This window comes from Brachyhypopomus gauderio, chromosome 15, assembly GCF_052324685.1.
Source record: "Brachyhypopomus gauderio isolate BG-103 chromosome 15, BGAUD_0.2, whole genome shotgun sequence".
Taxonomy (NCBI): Eukaryota; Metazoa; Chordata; class Actinopteri; order Gymnotiformes; family Hypopomidae; genus Brachyhypopomus; species Brachyhypopomus gauderio.
The window spans coordinates 16,598,471-16,617,301 of NC_135225.1; the positions used below are offsets into that span (position 1 = coordinate 16,598,471).

General features: G+C 38.4%; 1 protein-coding gene across 6 annotated transcripts in view; it reads left to right on the forward strand.

Moving 5' to 3' along the window:
- Positions 1–5,357: 5,357 nt before the first annotated feature.
- Positions 5,358–18,831, forward strand: part of slc29a1a (solute carrier family 29 member 1a) — a 38,582-nt gene continuing 25,108 nt past the window's right edge. The window contains exons 1-2 of one of the 6 annotated variants that reach the window (XM_076973769.1): positions 5,449–5,467; positions 14,280–14,376. The gene's annotated coding sequence lies outside the window, so the exon portion shown is untranslated. The other 5 variants (XM_076973772.1, XM_076973770.1, XM_076973773.1 and 2 more) reach the window with 5 other exon arrangements.

Below are 18,831 nucleotides of genomic sequence, written 5' to 3' on the forward strand. Positions count from 1 at the left end.
AGAGCTGTCGGAGGACACCAGAAACCGAATTGTAGACCTGCACCAGGCTGGGAAGACTGAATCTGCAATTGGCAAGCAGCTTGGTGTGAAGAAATCTACTGTGGGAGCAATAATCAGAAAATGGAAGACCTACAAGACCATTACTAATCTCCCTCGATCTGGGGCTCCACGCAAGATCTCAGCCCGTGGGGTCAAAATGATCACAAGAACGGTGAGGAAAAATCCCAGAACCACAAGGGGGGATCTAGTGAATGACCTGCAGAAAGCTGGGACCAACGTTACAAAGGCTACCATCAGCAACACACTACGACGCCAGGGACTCAGATCTTGCAGTGCCAGACGTGTCCCCCTGCTTAAGCCAGTCCATATCCAGGCACGTCTGAAGTTTGCTAGAGAGTATTTGGATGTTCCAGAAGAGTACTGGGAGAATGTCATATGGTCAGATGAAACTAAAGTAGAACTATTTGGTAAAAACACAACTCGTCGTGTTTGGAGGACAGTGAATACTGAGTTGCATCCAAAGAACACCATACCAACTGTGAAGCATGGGGGTGGCGACATCATGCTTTGGAGCTGTTTCTCTGCAAAGGGACCAGGACGGCTGGTCCGTGTACATGAAAGAATGAATGGGGCCATGTATTGTGAGATTTTGGGTGCAAACCTCCTTCCATCAGCAAGGGCAATGAAGATGAAACGTGGCTGGGTCTTTCAGCATGACAATGATCCCAAGCACACTGCCAGGGCAACAAAGGAGTGGCTTTGTAAGAAACATTTCAAAGTCCTGGAGTGGCCTAGCCAGTCTCCCGATCTCAACCCCATCGAAAACCTTTGGAGGGAGTTAAAAGTCCGTGTTGCCCGCCGACAGCCCCAAAACATCACTGCTCTAGAGGAGATCTGCATGGAGGAATGGGCCAACATACCAGCCACAGTGTGTGCCAACCTTGTGAAGACTTACAGAAAACGTTTGACCTCTGTCATTGCCAACAGAGGATATACAACAAAGTATTGAGATGAACTTTTGTTATTGACCAGATACTTATTTTCCACCATTATTTACAAATAAATTCTTTAAAAGTCAGACAAAATGATTCTCAATTTTTTTTTCACATTTTGTCTCTCATAGTTGAGGTCTACCTATGATGTCAATTACCGGCCTCTTGCATCTTTTTAAGTGGGAGAACTTGCACAATTGGTAACTGACTAAATACTTATTTTCCCCACTGTACATAGAGAACTCATGTATATAAAAACAGACCAAAAGGAGAGTTATTTATCCTTTTCAGCTTTTTTTTTTCTTTTCTTTGTTTTTCTACCTCTTTAATTGTTGCTATGGTGACCGGCGTCGGCCAGAGGAGGATGAGTCTTGGTTCCTTTCAAAGTTTCTTCCTTTTGCTCTTGGGGAATTTTTCCTTGACACTGTTGCCCTTGGCTTGCTCACTGTGGGCTTGGACTCGGACACTTGTGTAGCTGCTTTGTGACAACAACTGCGCTATATAAATATATTTTGATTGATTTATTAATGTTGTGTCCCAACTTAGTGAACCTACTACAGCGTAAGTTGTATACAGTACCTCTGCCTAAGTTAAACATAATATGAATTTTAGTTCTCTTTTTAACACGTAGATGGCAGCAAAGGCCCATACATTGCTGTGTGAGCCACATTAATATTTAATACTCTTTTCTTTATGCATTTAATTTAAAATAAGTTTAATCCTGTATTCCAGAAACTAAAATTTAATAGCCTGATAACAGTATGTCAAGTGATTTAGGTTCAGCTTGCAAATGAATGACAAAAGCAGAGAATGAATGTGTGTGCCTGTGCAAAAATAGATTTATAATGATTTGGTTTGCTCCTGTAGTTCACCCGGTAGTCCAGAGCACCAAGCATGGTGCTGAGTAGCAACACCAAGGTCATGGCTCTGATTCACAAAGGATCATACACACAATATCATACTAACAAATAAGTAAGTGACTGTGGATAATATTGTTTTGCTAAATGCTGTAATGTTTTAGAAACATGAAAATAAAGTTAATTCATTTAAACTTTTAGCATTACAGTATTTGTTGTTTTAACTGGAAAGAGCTGGTAAATTGGATTTTGTATTCTAACAAAGTCAAACAAACCTCAAAGCGTCATTCTTTATGGCACGCAAAAAGGTATTATAGACATTATGACATACACAATCAACATCAATGTCATCATCGCTTTCAACAGAGGTTGTTTTACATAGCTCCACAAAAAATGTAATAAATAATCAAAGATAGGGAATTCCGTAGAGTTAATCTTTGAAAAGATTCTGACCATGTCTTATCATTTTCACGGTTAGTGCCAAGTCATTGACCTTTAACCATTAACTACCAAGTCACTTTTTCAAATAAATAATGCATTATTTTTTTGAAAGCACACTCAAAATAATCAAAGCTCAATGTAGCCTCTTAGGAACTTAATGAATCATGTTACTTGATTCTAACCATTTGTTTGTTTAATCAGTACCATGTGAGTGCCCTTTCTTTTACATATAACATATTTGACTAACAGAAAGCTTGTTTACTTGCCCTTTACTCAGCAAAGAGGAAAGATACCTTGTTAGACCACAGAACCTATTCCAATATCAGGGGAAGCAAAAAACCTGGTTGAACTCAAACTGGTGAGATTTTCATACATTCCTAACTTGAGACCTTGCATTCCTTGGCAGTTGGGTTCTCACGAGAAAGAGAGCAGTTCTTGCACAGGGCTATGAATGAATAGTACAATTCTTATCATCATGTACAGTGCCCTCCAGGATTATTGGCATTCTTGCTAAAGATGAACAAAAAAAAGATAAAAGAATGTCTTTGTTGTTAATCAGCATGAAGTATGAACGTAGTCAAAATGGTCAGTGGGTTAAAATTATTCAAGGTTATTCAAAACAAACTTGTAAAAGTACAAATTTCCACTCATAAATTGGCATATATTTTATTCATGTTAAGTACAGATGATTCTCTAGTCTTCAGGTGTCATTCAGGTCTTTCAGTGGGTTATAAATAAATAAGACCAAACCTTAATTATGAGGAACATAGTATAAAACAGAACTCTATTTGCATGACATTATCTTTGATTATGAAAATAAACATTTCTGACATTTTGAACAATTGAAGCTAACATGAATTTGCCAAGTGAAAATGATTACAATAGCAAATCCTGCCTCAAGATCAACAGCATAGACATCTTGGCTATAAAAAAAATCTACTTCCCATAGTTTTTTCAACCAAAAATCCAGTGAATCTTGTTAGTACACATGGTAGGAGTTTTGAGGTTAAAATTTCTCTGCCTCTATGAAGTGGCTAATACTACATAATGGTTTGAGAGTTGTCAAAAGCATACCTCCAAATCTGAGAACATAAAGGGGTTGTTCATCACTCCCCATGAGATGAACCCATCGTGGGTTTACAAGTGATGACTGGGCACTGAACGATCGCAATATTTTATATGGAGGAATGAACTTAGGTTTCTTTATATGTTCTCCCACCACACGCAGCACTGGAAGTACTATTATCCTGGCAAAGGGAGGTTGCATAGACTACCAAAATACACATGTTCCAATAATTGTGACATAAGTTTTTAAATGAGGAAATGTATTTATACAATTTATACATAAAAAAATATTATTATAACTATCAAAGTAATAATTTTGTGTTCTATTTTCAATATGAAAATATCTATAATATTATAATATCATATCTATTTTTCCTGATCTTACAATGGAATGCTAAATCGTTCTGGAAGGAATTGTAACATTTGTCATGAAAGGTGATACATAACCCCATTTTGGTACTGTGGTTCCTGTGGTGCCAATTCCCAAGTAGTTTTGTTCTTTCTATTGGTTTAGTCCAACCTTATTTTTTGCTTTGTATATCATTGCTTTTCATTGTTTCACCTGTTGCATCCCTGTAATCTAATTTGTTGTATACACACATATATATAGTGTATATGTGTATATATATATACACACATATGTGTGTATATATATATACACATATACACCTCCTCTTTTCTTTCTGTCTTGTATTTTTGTTCATTGCCTCTCCAGATCTCTACACTCAGGAGGATGCTGTTCAAGATTCTAATGCTCTCCCAAAGCTGTCTGCCACCTTTGTGAAACTTCTGAACACTTTTGATCACCTCTTACCCTGCAATCTACTGAACGTGCCTGCTGTCTTTTCAGAGCATCTGGTCCCTTCCTGAACCGTGTTCCTGTTTCATCTCCTGTTCCGGTTCCCATTCCTATTTCTGTTCCTGCTCCAGACCAGGACCTTGATCCTGTCTCTGCCTGTATTACTTGCTTGGCCATACCAGTTCCTGGACTGGGCCCAGTGGGAAGTCTGACTCTGGTGTTCCTTTTAACTGACCCCTTTCTGCCCTGGGGACCCTTGTTTGCCTCATTGTGCTCCAGGGGCTGTGCGATAAGGCTGAAGGGTTCTATCACAGTATTCCACATTTGAGGTTGTTTTCCATGGTGCTAAGAGCGATGTGCTTTGTTTTGTTTTGTTTTGTTTTGTTTGGTTTAGTCTAGCCCCTGTCTTGTGTCATTGTGTTCTCCTGCTCCCTCCCCCTCCCATCTGCAGGTGTGACACACTACAGTCGTGTTCCACTTTTGAATCTGACTCGTGCATTTGTCCATTGTGTGCATGTGTGAGTATGCATATATATGTTTGTGTCCTGTCACCGCTCACTACTCACTTTTCTAAGAGTTTTAGAATAGAAAATATGTCTATATAGTCCTAGTCCCGCATAATCTACACATTGTCTGTCTTTAGCAGTTCAACGTGGCATTTATGAAGTTGTAGTGTCCTCTGTTACTGATGTTTGGGGATACTCGTTCCAGATTTAATATTTTTAGGGTGATCTCAGCTCTTCTAAGAGCAAAATGTGGAATTGGTGTTGCCATGTTATTGCAGCACAGGGCAAGACAAACAGAACACTGCGGGAGACACTTCAAAGAGTTGAGACTTATTGTCACGTCATAAAAGTAATATAAAATATCTCGTTAACGCTACATGTATTTGAGGTCAAAGAATGACCAATTGTGATTCATTCCTTGTTTGGACAGTAAACAGTACTAGAAAATTTTACTACATAAAAGAAAGCCTTTTCTGTGTTGTGCAGCTTAACTGTTGACTTAAGACCCTTTTTTGAAAACATGAGACCTGAGCCCAGTTTTTATGCCAGTTTAACTGTAATAAAACATAGCCATATCCAGGGCAGGAAATATTCAACGAAAGCCTTTCACGGGCAGTTATGGAATTTGGAGCTGGCTACTTTTTAATGCAGACCAATACGGTCATTCCATGTGAATCAGTAAGTAGTAATCTATCGCACGTTACATTAGCCTGATAAGCACCCAGGCAATCGCAGCCTTCGAACCATGTACAGAGATATGCAAAGGGTTGGGAATGACGCGAAAGGCCTACTCAGCTATTTTAGAATGTAAGTAAATTCATCGCGACACACTAACAAAGGGAGTATCTGTTCTCACTAAGAAGAACGGGTAATTGCAGTCAGCACACGTCCTCTAAGATCCGAATAGCTGTAACACTGGAGTGCGGCACTTTGTCCTGCTGTCGGTTATACACCAAATTTAATATGATGATGTTTTTGAACAAAAGTTTGATACTGATAAGAAAATAAGTATGTACTTCCATTAACGTTATGGGTGTGCGTAATTCAGACTGCAACGTGACAACTTGCGTTATTTATGGATTTAGCATGGTTTTAGTATTTTGTACGGAGTAGAATACCAAAGTGTTCAAAAAAGGTCCAAAGTGGCAGGCTAGAAGAGACACGTCAGAGCGCTGCAAGAACACTTGTGAATCTATAGTACGCGTGTACATGTGTGCGTGCGAGCGTGTAGCCAAGTGTCGTTTACTCGTCTGTTTAAAACTAGTCAAGTTTAAAACTGGTTTATTTTGGCACCGCATATTCTTTCTGAGCCGATCACGGCAGGAGATCGTATGAGAAAGCCCCAAAATAGTTACGGACACGAAAATTCCCAGACGTGAGTTTCAACCATCTGTTTGATTTAAAAACACGAGTATTTAAAAGAATGACTCATTCAGCCAATGCAGTTAACAAGGATCAAATAAAGAAGGGCAGGTCTTTCCTATACAGTTCCTGTTTTGTTTCATATGTTTTCTCAATTTGTCAGTGCCTGACAGCTTTTATGCCTCGTCCTGCCTTAAAGGAGGATGTTGGCATTGTTTGGAAGTAAAAACAGGAATATCTCAAATGGGCTAAACAGAACCTCCATATTCCTTTCTGTGAATCAGGGTTACCAACACCATTTCTTCAGTTAATACATATAGCATTCACTCATTCACCAAGACAAAGTTTGTGTTCTTTGGGAGGGTAATATATTTGGCTTATTTGATTGTGATTAGACAACAAAGGGGCATGCGTACTACACACCTTGTACTACAATACTTGCTATCAGTATTGAGGCAGGGGTGTGGGCGGAGTAAAACCAGGGTGTTGCCACTTCGTTTTTTGATGTCATGTTTGGCTTTAACTGACATCACCTGGTCATTTACATATGTCACACTCATCACGTTTAATTCCCCATTTGAACTTGTCTCAACCACTTTGCCACTGTTTCTCAGCACTGAGCATTCAGTTTCATAAATCTCATGACAAAATAAAATGTGGTGATTTGGCATGACCCGCTGGGAAAATTGGGAAAATGGCATGATTGTGGGTGCATGAGCAATGGGGAAGGTCACAGAGCTGCAGTACTGGGAAGTGGGGCACTCAGTCTGCTGATTCTATAAAACACAACATGCTGGCAGACCATAAATGGGCGGTTACACAAGCAAGGCTTGATGACCAAGGAAGAGGAATTATGCATTGAAATGAATATCTTCCTTTGTGTGTGGGCAAAAGAACACTGAAGCTTTGCAGAATATTTGCTGAATGGAGTGAAATACATTTTCATTATAATGTGTAGCTAGCTGTGGTTTAATGAAGCCGCTGTAAAGATTATTTGAAAAATACAGAGAAATTTATTCTCAGAAAATATTCTTCCGACAAGCAGAGTCAGCCACATTCATGGGATGGGGAGTTATGTGCTACTGGTGTGCAGTAACTGAGAATAAACTTGTTGAGGGAGGTGTGTTGCTGGGCACTGGGCCTCCACCGTAGGCTACATGGTATTCCACAGTTTGTTGTGACTCATAATGTTTCCCCTGTACTTCCACCTCTTCACCGACAGGCATGATGGGAAATAGTGCAGCCACACATTATCCCTGGCATTAGCATTGTTTACTCAAATATATATTTGTTATCTGATGTGCAATGTGGCAACACCACAGCACTCGTGGAACACTCCAAGCACTTTTGGCAGTGCTGGACGTTGTGATACTGCTTGTGACGCACAACAACATGTCTGCTTATGATAACAAACATGTGCGGCACCACGTTGCTAGAACACGTGCATTAGTAGGCTGTGAGGCAGATTTTTCTGTAACATACCCTAGTAGCCTACAGACCAGAGTGTGAATTTGTATTATTCATATCGGAGTTAACACCATAGTCTATAAGCTGCTGGTATTTCAGCTAATGTAAGACTTCTGCCCAAAACACCCTGTTTCTCTGGAAACTTTGTATACTTTAAATTTATATTCTCTAAACTGAGTAAACTGAGTCTCTCTCTCTCTCTCTCTCTCTCTCTCTCTCTATATATATATATATATATATATATATATATATAGAGAGAGAGAGAGAGAGAGAGAGAGAGAGAGAGAGAGAAAGAGAGAGAGAGAGAGAGAGAGACTCAGTTTACTCAGTTTAGAGAATATAAATTTAAAGTATACAAAGTTTCCAGAGAAACAGGGTGTTTTGGGCAGAAGTCTTACATTAGCTGAAATACCAGCAGCTTATAGACTATGGTGTTAACTCCGATATGAATAATACATCTCCAATTTACTCGACATTTGTTTCTGCTGTTGGCAGCATGGAGGGGGCGAGAGACGTGAGTGAAGTTGAGGAGAATCCTTATTCTCAATAATAATGACTCAGTGTCTCAACATTGAGCTAGTTAATGATAAAAGAAAGTAAAGACCCAAACATGCTGGCAGTTAGGTTTATAAAGCTGCCATGCAAGAGAACTACTCTGTAGCAGCAAACAATTGACAGCACTAGAGCAGCAAACCTGTGGGCTTCAAATATGGGAGAAACAAAACAAGGCACAGGTGGACATGCAGAGCATTGTGTGTGGGTGCACTGTAACATCTGTGCTGTGTGACTGCCATACTTTTTGTGTTTGATCCATCAGCGCATTCGTTTGTTCATATAATATGTAGTTGTCTGTACTCAGATCATGTGTTAAGCAGTGAACCATCATGTCCTGATTGCACTTCAGGTTGTTTTCAAACCCTTTTTCAAACTCAAAAAGTTTTCCACATTTTGGTATTTCAGGCTTATCTTAAAATCACATCCACTATTTTCACAATACTCTGCAATGGCAAAATGTAAATATTTTTTCCAGATGTTTTTGTACAATCCTTAAAAATAAAATGAAAAATGAAAGTCTTGCGTTTTGAGCAAGACATTTTTTTGTGTGTGTTTCAGACCTTTTGTTATGACACTCACAGTCATACTCTGCTGCATAATACTTCTATCACCCATCACATGAGTCCAGTTACAGTTATGAGTGAAATCTGAGCCACATTTCAGTTATGAGTGAAATCTGAGCCATCTGTAGACCTGCAAGACAAGTTTGTGAGTAATCAGGAGCAGGACCATGATCAAAGGTAACCAAGAACACAATCGTGGAATATGATATAGAGTTCCTTTGCGGAGATAGAAATTGCAGAAGGATAGCAAATCACCAAATTAAGCCTTTATGGTAGAGTGGCCAGCTGCTATCCCTCACTAAAAGACATGCTAGAGTCTTTTGGTTGTTTTCCTTGGAGTTTTTTCAGACCCTGGGAAGAAAGATCTCTGGCCTTCTAAAACAAGGACTGAAGTATTTTGCTGGTAGTTTTAAAATCAACTCTAGAATCAAACATGGTGGTGGCATTATTATGCTGTGGACATGTTTCCCTGTGACAGGGACTCAGAGACTTCTCAGGATAGGAGAGATGGATGCAGAAAACTATAGAGCAATCCTGCATGACAGCCTGTTCCCAGTATGCTCGAAATCTCAGGCTGGGGCAAATGTTTACATTTCAGCATTATGACCCGAGGCATACGAAGAAAAGAAGAACTGCTTGGCCAAAACTCTATGGAAGTCCTGAGTGGCCACCCAGGTTCTCTGTTTAGGCCCAAGAGAGCATTTCTGGCAAGGCTAGGCTAGGCAGGTTTATTTGTGTAGCACTTTTTTACACATATAGGCAATTCGAAATGCTTTAAATAGACATAAGAAATTAAAATAATAAAGCTTAATACATCTAGAGATCCAGTGGACGGGGGTGGGATAAAAAATCGCTAAGTTGCCAATTCTGCTTTATCACCACGCCTCATTTAGGGGGGCCTTGGGGGCGGGGGGCTTTGGATGCAAGAATGGCTGCCCCTGACCCCCCCTAGAAACAGTGTGTTTCAGCCAGCACATCACTGGTTATTGTCTGAATGTCATGTGTTTTGTTTGAGTACTTTTTAGGTTATTAAATTCATGTTTTCACGAAACTTGCGTTTTCGCTTCCTTTATTCTACACGTGCTCTACCCGTGACAGTATGTAAATATAATTAAATAAGTAAAACAATAAATGATAAAAGTAAAGTAAAATTAAAATAGTACAAAAAAGATTTTTATAATGAAATAGAATAGTATGAATAATTTGAATAATAAAACAAGCATCAAATCAAAGCTGTAAAAAACATTAAAAAACAATGTGCTATACAGATGTGCAGTAGCTTACGTGGTCTGAATGGGAGAACAACAGATATGTTTTCTATTTGCTTTTGAAAACGGTTACAGTCTGTGCACACTTCATGGCCTTGGACAGTTTATTCCAACTGACTGCCACATAATGGCAAAAGGTTGACTCACCATGTAAAATTCTAGTGACTGTTAGTAAGTCAGGCTCCACTGATTTAAGGTACCTAATAGGTTTGTATTTTTTAAGTGTATCAGTAATGTATTCAAATCACAAAATAGCTTCCACATTCCACAAGTATTTAGTAATAGTAACAGTATGGTTTAAATTATTGACTAATTACATTTAATTGATTAATTAAATTATAATTTAATTCATTAAATTAGTTTAATTTGACCTTTTTTTGTTTCTACATTATAATCTTGAAAGCTTTGCTAGTTTAATTTTCCATGTACTCAGCCTTTCTACACTGCCATTTAGGCGTTTTTGCAGTTTTTGTGCATCTGCATGGAGACTTCTGCATTTAATAGATTTTGTTCTCTTTTTCAAGCACCAGCACACTGATTATATAAATCCCGGCTTTGAGGTTGCCTTTGAGAGTATTTGCAGAACTTGATTATAAGTGTGTTATTGAGGACATGGACTTAATAAGTAGATCTCTAGTGGTGTAATTTACTTTCCTCTTATAAACAGGATGCCTTTCTACCACTAATAAGGCCATAGATATGAAGACAGATATTTAAAAAATGCAGGAGTGGTGTAATAGAGCTACATCCTTGACATTGGTTGAGATGCTAAGACCTTTTTGAAATAAACAAGTCCAGAGTGTCACTTTGAGAGTGGGCCCAGTCACATGCTAATAGACACCATTGTTGGCATTTTTGTTTATTGTGTATGTGAACTCTTCAGCAATAACATCAAAGTTACTTGATATAAAAATAAAAACTGCATGAATGTAAAATCATCAATAACTTTTCTATGGTATTTAGGGGGCCTGTAGACAGTTACTAATAAAAGTTGTAGTGCATAGAGGTGGCAGCTGTATTCCCCAAATGATAACTGCTTATACTCAAAATAGGGGAGCTATCCCACCACCTTTTCACACATGAGGCAGTTATAAAATTTAAGTTTGGTGGAGCAGATTCGACCATAACTGTTGCACTGCTACATTCATTTACCCTGGTCCCTGACCCCATGGTCAGACCCATGAAGGGTCTGAATACTTAGACGTTAGCGGGTCTAACTCATCACCAGGCTACATCTACATTTTTTTGTTCAGACAATTTGTTGTTAACCTTGTTAAAAGGCTTAATATTTTGGCCTTGGAACTGCAATAATTGTCTCAAAAACAAATTCAGAAAGCCAGTGTTTCATGTGTCACAAACCTAAAGAACCAGACCTATCAGTTTGTGAAGTGGGGCTTTCTATGAAACAGGGGTATGAGAAGAGAAGCCACGTATAAAATTATATTTGCTATCAAGTTTGCTATTTTCAAAACAATGGCTAAGACATGTCTCTCGACTGGCCTGGGAACGTCTTGGTGTTCCACCCGAGGAGCTGGCTGAGCTGTCTGGGGAGAGGGAGGTTTGGGGTTCCCTGCTCAGACTGCTACCGGAATAAACGGTAGATAATGGATGGATGGATGGATGGATGGATGGATGGCTAAGACATGATGTTTGCAATTTACTTGAAAAATCAGATTGCCACAGCCAAATTTGCAGATAAACTCTGTTTGGAAAATGTAATTTAAAGAAAGATTGGGTTTGTCACAAAAACCTGATGCTTTTCCATCCATTTATCCTGAGGATACAGTTTAAGCCAACACATTGGTCAACTGGTAAGTTTATTTCTTGTGTTTTAACCATTAACTGTGTTCAACAAATCTGCTAAGTTGTAGCAAATGTTAGACTAAATTAGCTGCCATTATTCTGGAAGAAAGTTTCCAATGACTTTGGGTTGTTCATGAAGAACGTATAATAAAGGTCATCCTCATAAGCTGCTCATATAGTGTTAGCAAGATAAGGTTCATAAGGCTAATTCAAGTGTCTACTGTGGTGCTCAAAGCATTTCTTTGTAATGGCACATCTGGTTGCTTGTCTTTACAGAGATGGAAATTGGGATCAAGGATGTCTAACATTAGCAACCCATTATTATCTGTTTGAAAATGCAATCAAGCCCAAAGTCCATGCTACCTGTTAACATTGTGGAGAACAATATATAAAATGCATTACCATTCTGGGCCTACTCTAATTTCTTCTTCTTTTTCTTTGTTAGATTCCAACAACAAGCCACATTCTATGAGTGCAGCAATATTCTCCTCTTTCTACAGATGTGTGGTGGAGCATCGTCACCTGCTGAATCACAGGGTGGTATGGCAGCTGCACCACAATGGAAAGAGAAGCTCTCCAGCGCATAATGAAAACTGCCCAGCACATCATGGATACACGTATTCCAAGCAGGGGGATACTTGTGCATCAGCAGAATCATGGTGGACCCTGTCACCCTGCTCATGGATTGTTCACCCTGCTCCCTTCATGGAGGAGGCTTTGCAACAATCAAACACATGACAACAGTTCTTATCCACAAGCTATCTGCCTTGTCAACTCCAACTCCACAACCTCATCCAATACTACTATACACATATTTGCGCATTGTCAGCTGTGTTTAGGATAGATTTATAACTCCATACGTCACTTTGTTCAGTATACTGTTTTAAATACCAGTATCACACTACATTACCAAATATTATTTTAGTAGTTTAATTGATGACAGGAGAGGTACTTTAAGAGTAGTCTGAAAAGTACCAAAAGGTGGAAAACTCAAAAGGGTCTACAAACATTCCATATTTACTATGGAAGTTTCCTCTTATTGTATTTGCCTGGTGAGCCTCAGGTGATCAAGGCATTAGAACAATGGAGAGGTTGTGTACATTGAACATGTGACAGGATGCTCCTCCGTAAAAAGGTTTAGAAAGATGACCTTTTTATTTTCACTGATAATAACCTGAGATGATGGAATGTTCCGGAGGACACGAATGATGCATTTTTAGTATTTAACTTATTTTAGTTCATCTTTTTGTGGAATATGAAATTTGTTCAGAGCTAAAATTAGTAATATGGGAGCCATGGGATGGGGATGGTTATAACAAAGGGCTGGTTGTACCAGCATCACCTTTACCAATAAGGGATAGTCTAAGAATGATGTGATTATGTGATCAGACTTGGCTCAAGTCTATATTTTTGTCTGCTAAGTGGCATTGAGCAGATACTGCAAGAAAAACCTTCTTTTTTAGCATAATCTCTGTCTAGCATACCTGTATCCCATATATGAGCCCCAAATCTTGTGTATATTGTCAACCTATTTGAGTAATGTGGTGTTGACTTTAGGTTTAAAGTGGAATCTTTTAATGAATATTTCTACTGCACACACAATAATAAATATTATTTATGCAAATACATGTATTTACATATACACAAATATCCCGATTTCACATTACCTTTATTTAAAACAAGTTATTCACGAAAAAGAAACACCAGAAACAATTGTGTCCAAGCAAGGTTGGTTATTGTCAGATAATTAGTTACATGATATTTACTGGAAAAGGTTTGGTAGCTTATATATCAACATATTAATGGGTTATACAGATCCAGCTTTAAAGTAGCTATACCTAATAAACTCACAAGTTGTGATATTGTGACAGTGTGAAGTTGTGACAGTATGACATCTTTGTCATGTGCATGCTATGAGTATATGAATGACTAAACTGTATGACTTGGCAAACTGGAAAAAAGAAACTTCTGACTTCTAAAGTCTTCATATCTAAACTAAGTTGTCAACTTGGCATTACTGTAAATGTTCCCATTTGCAGGTTCCCCATTAACCACCAGCATTGATTAATCATAGAAACATTACTGTGTTGGGCATGTAAAAAAACAAAAAACAAACAAGTATTGCAGAAGCAAAGGTAACAAGCAAGAGAGGACTTTCAGCTCATTTTCAACCAGTGTTCAGAAGAACCTTTCCTTTTTAAAAGCAGTCTCATCTCTGAAAATTGGGTGCTACACACTTACAGCTTAATTTACCGTTGCCTGAAGAATTCATGATCATGTTCAGTCAAAATACATTTTACATCAGCTTTAATTAATTTTTTTCAGCTTTTCTTCACATTAGTTTTCATTGATTTTCACATACGCTTTTATTGATTTTGTATAGACAACAGATTTATTATTTGATGTAGCTTAGATGACTTAACTCTAGATATGAGGCATCAAACAGTTAAAGCAGCTTCTAGCTCATGACGCAATTTTTAATGGCACACTTCTCATGTGCTGTGATGGAAATGTAATGCATAAATTGTGCCCCTCCCAGGCACATATAAACATTACCCATGACCAAGACACCAGACTTACTGAGTTTTCTTTTTTCATTAGGTTTTGACCTTCGATGGACACAATTCTGCATTGTGCATATTCTGTTATAGCAGAAGTCTAAGGATTAGGTGTTCCTGCGAGAGAGTGTTGATCTACTGTGAGTCTGTATTTGACTATTCAGTTTTGCTAACTCAATAAGAGAAGTTTATAGTGCACTTAGAATTTAAAATTAACTTTGGGCAGCAAAACTGCAGTGTGTAACTTTCATTCTTGGTCCAAGCTGTGGAAAAACATCGTCAGTGCTGCCGTTTTGTGAAAGGAAATGTAAGTGTCTGAAAAGACCTTGGAAACGGTTTTGTATTTCATATTACAAACACAAGACAAATATATACTGACGTACATAACTAAACACTGATACTGATTACAAATACTGAAGTTAATGTTACAGACAATAATGATTAATGCTAAGAGGCTAACTCTCTCACTCTCAATTTTGGTATTTGTGTGTTATTTTCAGGGACAGCCCCCAGACTATCCCTCCCATACCACTGTAGACTGGTGTTAAACTAGACAGGGTGTGGGAGGCAAAGCGTTCTGGTTGTAAGTCTTCCATACATAACCACTGACAGCTAAAACCATAAGAAAACAAGCCTTCTGCCAATTCTATTTTAAATTCCCCAGTGACTGTATTGCACCAAGCAATGTGAGCTGTTATGTGACTTGTAAGTACTTATTACATTCAGCCATAATTTGAAGTTTTGCCTGCCTGAGTTTTTGGCTTGTGTACACAAATGACACTTCACTGGTACAATTAAACACAATTTGGGAATTTAAAAAACGCAAAAAGTAGGCATTTATTAAAAGGAAAAGAACAAAGTTTGTGTTGGCACCGAGATGGGCCAATTGCAGTCTAAGTACAGACCCCTTCAGGGCCAGACAGTGCTGTTTCTCTACCCTCAGGCTGTTGTGACGAGGATTTGTGGATTGGTGAACATACAAAGCGCACTTTCCGTAGTGAAAATGTTTCAGTCTTATTAGAGCCATTTTACAGACTTAATTAATTTTATCTTTTATTATTTTGGATCATACAATTAGCATTCTATTTTAGGACCGTAAGTTGGGGTGAAAAGTTGCGAGTTCACGCTGTATCCTCAGCAACTGTTGTTACTTTCCTATTTAAAGGCGCGTTTAAAGTACGTAAATCTTTAGGGGTTTGTGCAGACCTTACAAAGTTGTCGTCAGGTTACACTGCAGCTGTGGCCATTGAAACGTCACAAAGAAAGACTGGACAGAACGCAACCCCCGGGTCTAGCACACGTGCAACCGTCCCACTTAATTTCTTGTCGAGAGGATAGTGTTATCTCTACGAAAAAGGTAGGATAGCCACCTTTAGTCAACAGATAAATAATATAGTTATATAGTTTTATTTAATTTCACGTAAGAAACGGAATTAATATTATGTCCATGTGATACTTGAAGCATGTTATAAGTCGGTTTCTATAATTATTATTGGTGGTAACTTGTGATTATTTTTGTACCGTTGTTGTTAAGCGCTGATACGGTTATAAAAGTGGGTCTACGTCGCTACACTTTTAGTAAGTCACTCAATGTAGCTAGTTCCTGCGAAATGTTAGTCAGAAAGCATGGATACCATGCTGTGTCGGATTAAATTTAGCGCGAACTTTACTGGGCAGCATATTTAAACTTTTTAAGCTTTTAAGTAGTCAGGCAAAATACAGCTCAAATACATGGTTAAGTATGTTAGCTAGCTAGAGTTGGTATAGTTATAAGTAGTGAATGCGTTTTTGTACTCCAAAATATGGGATTTGCTTCCTATACTACGTAGCACGTGTGGGTGAGATGATTACAGTGAATCTGCAGTAAGCGTAAGTAGCCGGGTTCATGTTCGTCGAGGTCAAAGCTAAAGTCGCATTTGTCAAGTGTTGCAAGTTCCATGCGTAATATAACGTATGTTCAAATAATTTATGCGGTAAATGTGCTGGTATTTACATACGTCCGCAGCTCAGGTTTTAGGATTTTAGAACAGGTTTTTAGACGTTTATCACAAAATGAAGGGAACTTTCATTTAATTTAATGAAGTTACGTGACCATATGAAAGCTATTTGCCAACACACATGAACCAAGGACCATTGAATACCTCGTATGGTTGTGATGGGAGCCAGATAGACGCCCCAAATATGCCCATATACCGGTACCGTAAAGGGGCCAACGTGTGCACTAATGGCGAACGTTTGTATAAATAGATGTACAAAAATGCATCGGGAACTATTTGAGCCAGGTGGATGACCGTGAGCATGTGGTCTTGTACTATAGATGAGTTTCACGCGAGATTCATGTGGTCTGAAACAATGTAGTGACTATGTGCTTAAGGAATCCCCTGTCACATGCCAGTGAGGAAAGCGCTCCATAAGGATGTTGGAGTCTGGCTAGGACTTTGTAGAGCTTCACTACTGACTCAGGAAACGTTTAAAAATGCTCTCCAAAGATACATGGTTCAGAAACACAGTTCCACACAGTTCTACATTCATGTAGGCCTGCACGGTCACATATCCAGACTGCACTGGTATTATGTGCTTATTTTGAAAGTCCCAGAACCACAACAATGTTGTGGACACTTTGGTAATTGCAGTTTATAAAGTGTTTTGAAAATAGCCTACATGTAGATTTTAGGGGGTAGAATGACCCAGTTTAGATTTTGGATGGCATTTTGTTTTTATTGTTTGAATGCAATCAGGTTTTTACAGAGCCTGTCTCAACCAGTACTTTAATTTACAAAAAACGATACGAAATGAAGGGATTGATAGCAGGCCTGTTCTCTAAGACGTCATGTACAATAGAGCAGAGCTGAGCCAGGCCTGTTTCAAATTAAGGGGAGTTTTAAAAGTCTGTGAAAAAATGGAAGTTTTACTCATCCTAGCACCATTTATATAGGAGATGTGTAGCTTGTGCAGTTTCCAAGGCATTTGTTTTGGCTTGCTAAGGAAGGCAAAACTTTTGAGATGTTGGTGTTTACAAGCAGTTAGAGCTCACGGAATTACTGGGTTCAGATGATTCCAGGCTAACCACTAACTCAGCTTTGAGTAGCAGCAATAGTACACACATACACTGAAATGGGCTTCATGCACTATATTGTATCCGTGGTCCACTGTTATGCTCACCTGTTCACAATAGCCTGTTCCCTATGATTCACTTTGTCTATTGTATGTATTGTGTCCTCTGGTGCATATTCTGTTCTCTTCATAATTTGTTTTATTTATTTCTTGTAAAGTGTCCTTGAGTGTTATGAAAGGCGCTTATAAATAAAATTTATTATTATTATTATTATGCATTTACCAAACTAAACTCTGTTCTAAAGAAGCAGGATAGTCATCAGAATTTTGATTGGCTTTTCATCATTAGAAGGGCATGTCATTAGGTGTGTGATGGGTGACTTAGGGATATGTTTATGGAGTGGGCTGAGCTCTATATTGGATTTAGAGCTTTTGCACATTAGTGGTATTCTTGGCAAACTGTGTGTTTATAAAAAAGTTGTTTTCTAGTTCTGCATTGCTGTTGCTGAAGCTAGGCTGTCTCAGTGGAGAAGGCTACTCAACTGACCTTCCAGTGTCCTGTGTTTTGGACTACCAGAGCTTGCTGGTTTTCCTCAGGTTACATGCTGTCCCAGGTTCACCATGGGCCCAACACCCCCAGCATACAGGCTATTCCTGGAGTTCTTGGCACTGTTCTGAAATGGTGTGCTGCACAAGGTTGGAGCACAGTTTGAAAAAGTGTTAGTTAAAGACAGTCTGGCTTTCCAAGGTGATTTCTGAATGTCTGATTTGAGTGGATGGCCTTGGAGTGGGTGAATGGCATACTGCTCACTAATTTAAGGAGGATCCATAGTCATTTGTGTAATAGCAAACAAGCACACCTACATATGACATTGTATATTCCATGCATAAGACGACATATGACTATGTTAAACAATTAAATGACTGCTGACGGCTTGGAAAACTTATGAGCTGAGCATTATGGGACATGATGAGCGATGATTGGGTTACTATTGATGATTAATACATTTTATATTAAGATTGCATTTTTAGTGAGAATTAAAAAATTGAACAACAACTTGGTGTTGCAAATATTTCCAACAAGGTTCTTATGATTTTAAGATTTTATTACTTTAAGTAGTCTATTTTTTTAAATGTCCAGAGTATTTTTAATGGGTATTTAATTATTTGGTTTAAATAAACAGTAGTTTTTATGTAGGAATAAATTTTAAATTGTTGCAGACCATGGAACTTTGACATCTTATTGTGCTCTTATTGAGCCTAGTTGTGGTAACCCCATGCTCTGGACAATTTTACAGAATTTCTGATATAAACTGACTGAGCTCATGATATGGGTCATGTTTCACAAGAAATATACAGTTAATGGGATTCCTTAGGACTGGGCAGAAAAAAATCAGATGTTTAATATTTTATTTAACTTTACATTGGCCAAGCTGGATTGTAGCATCACTATAAAATTGTCATTTAGGCTAGCTATGTCCTGAACAAATTAGCTACATACAGATTTGGTTCACTATCTTTATCTAGGAATGTTGATATTG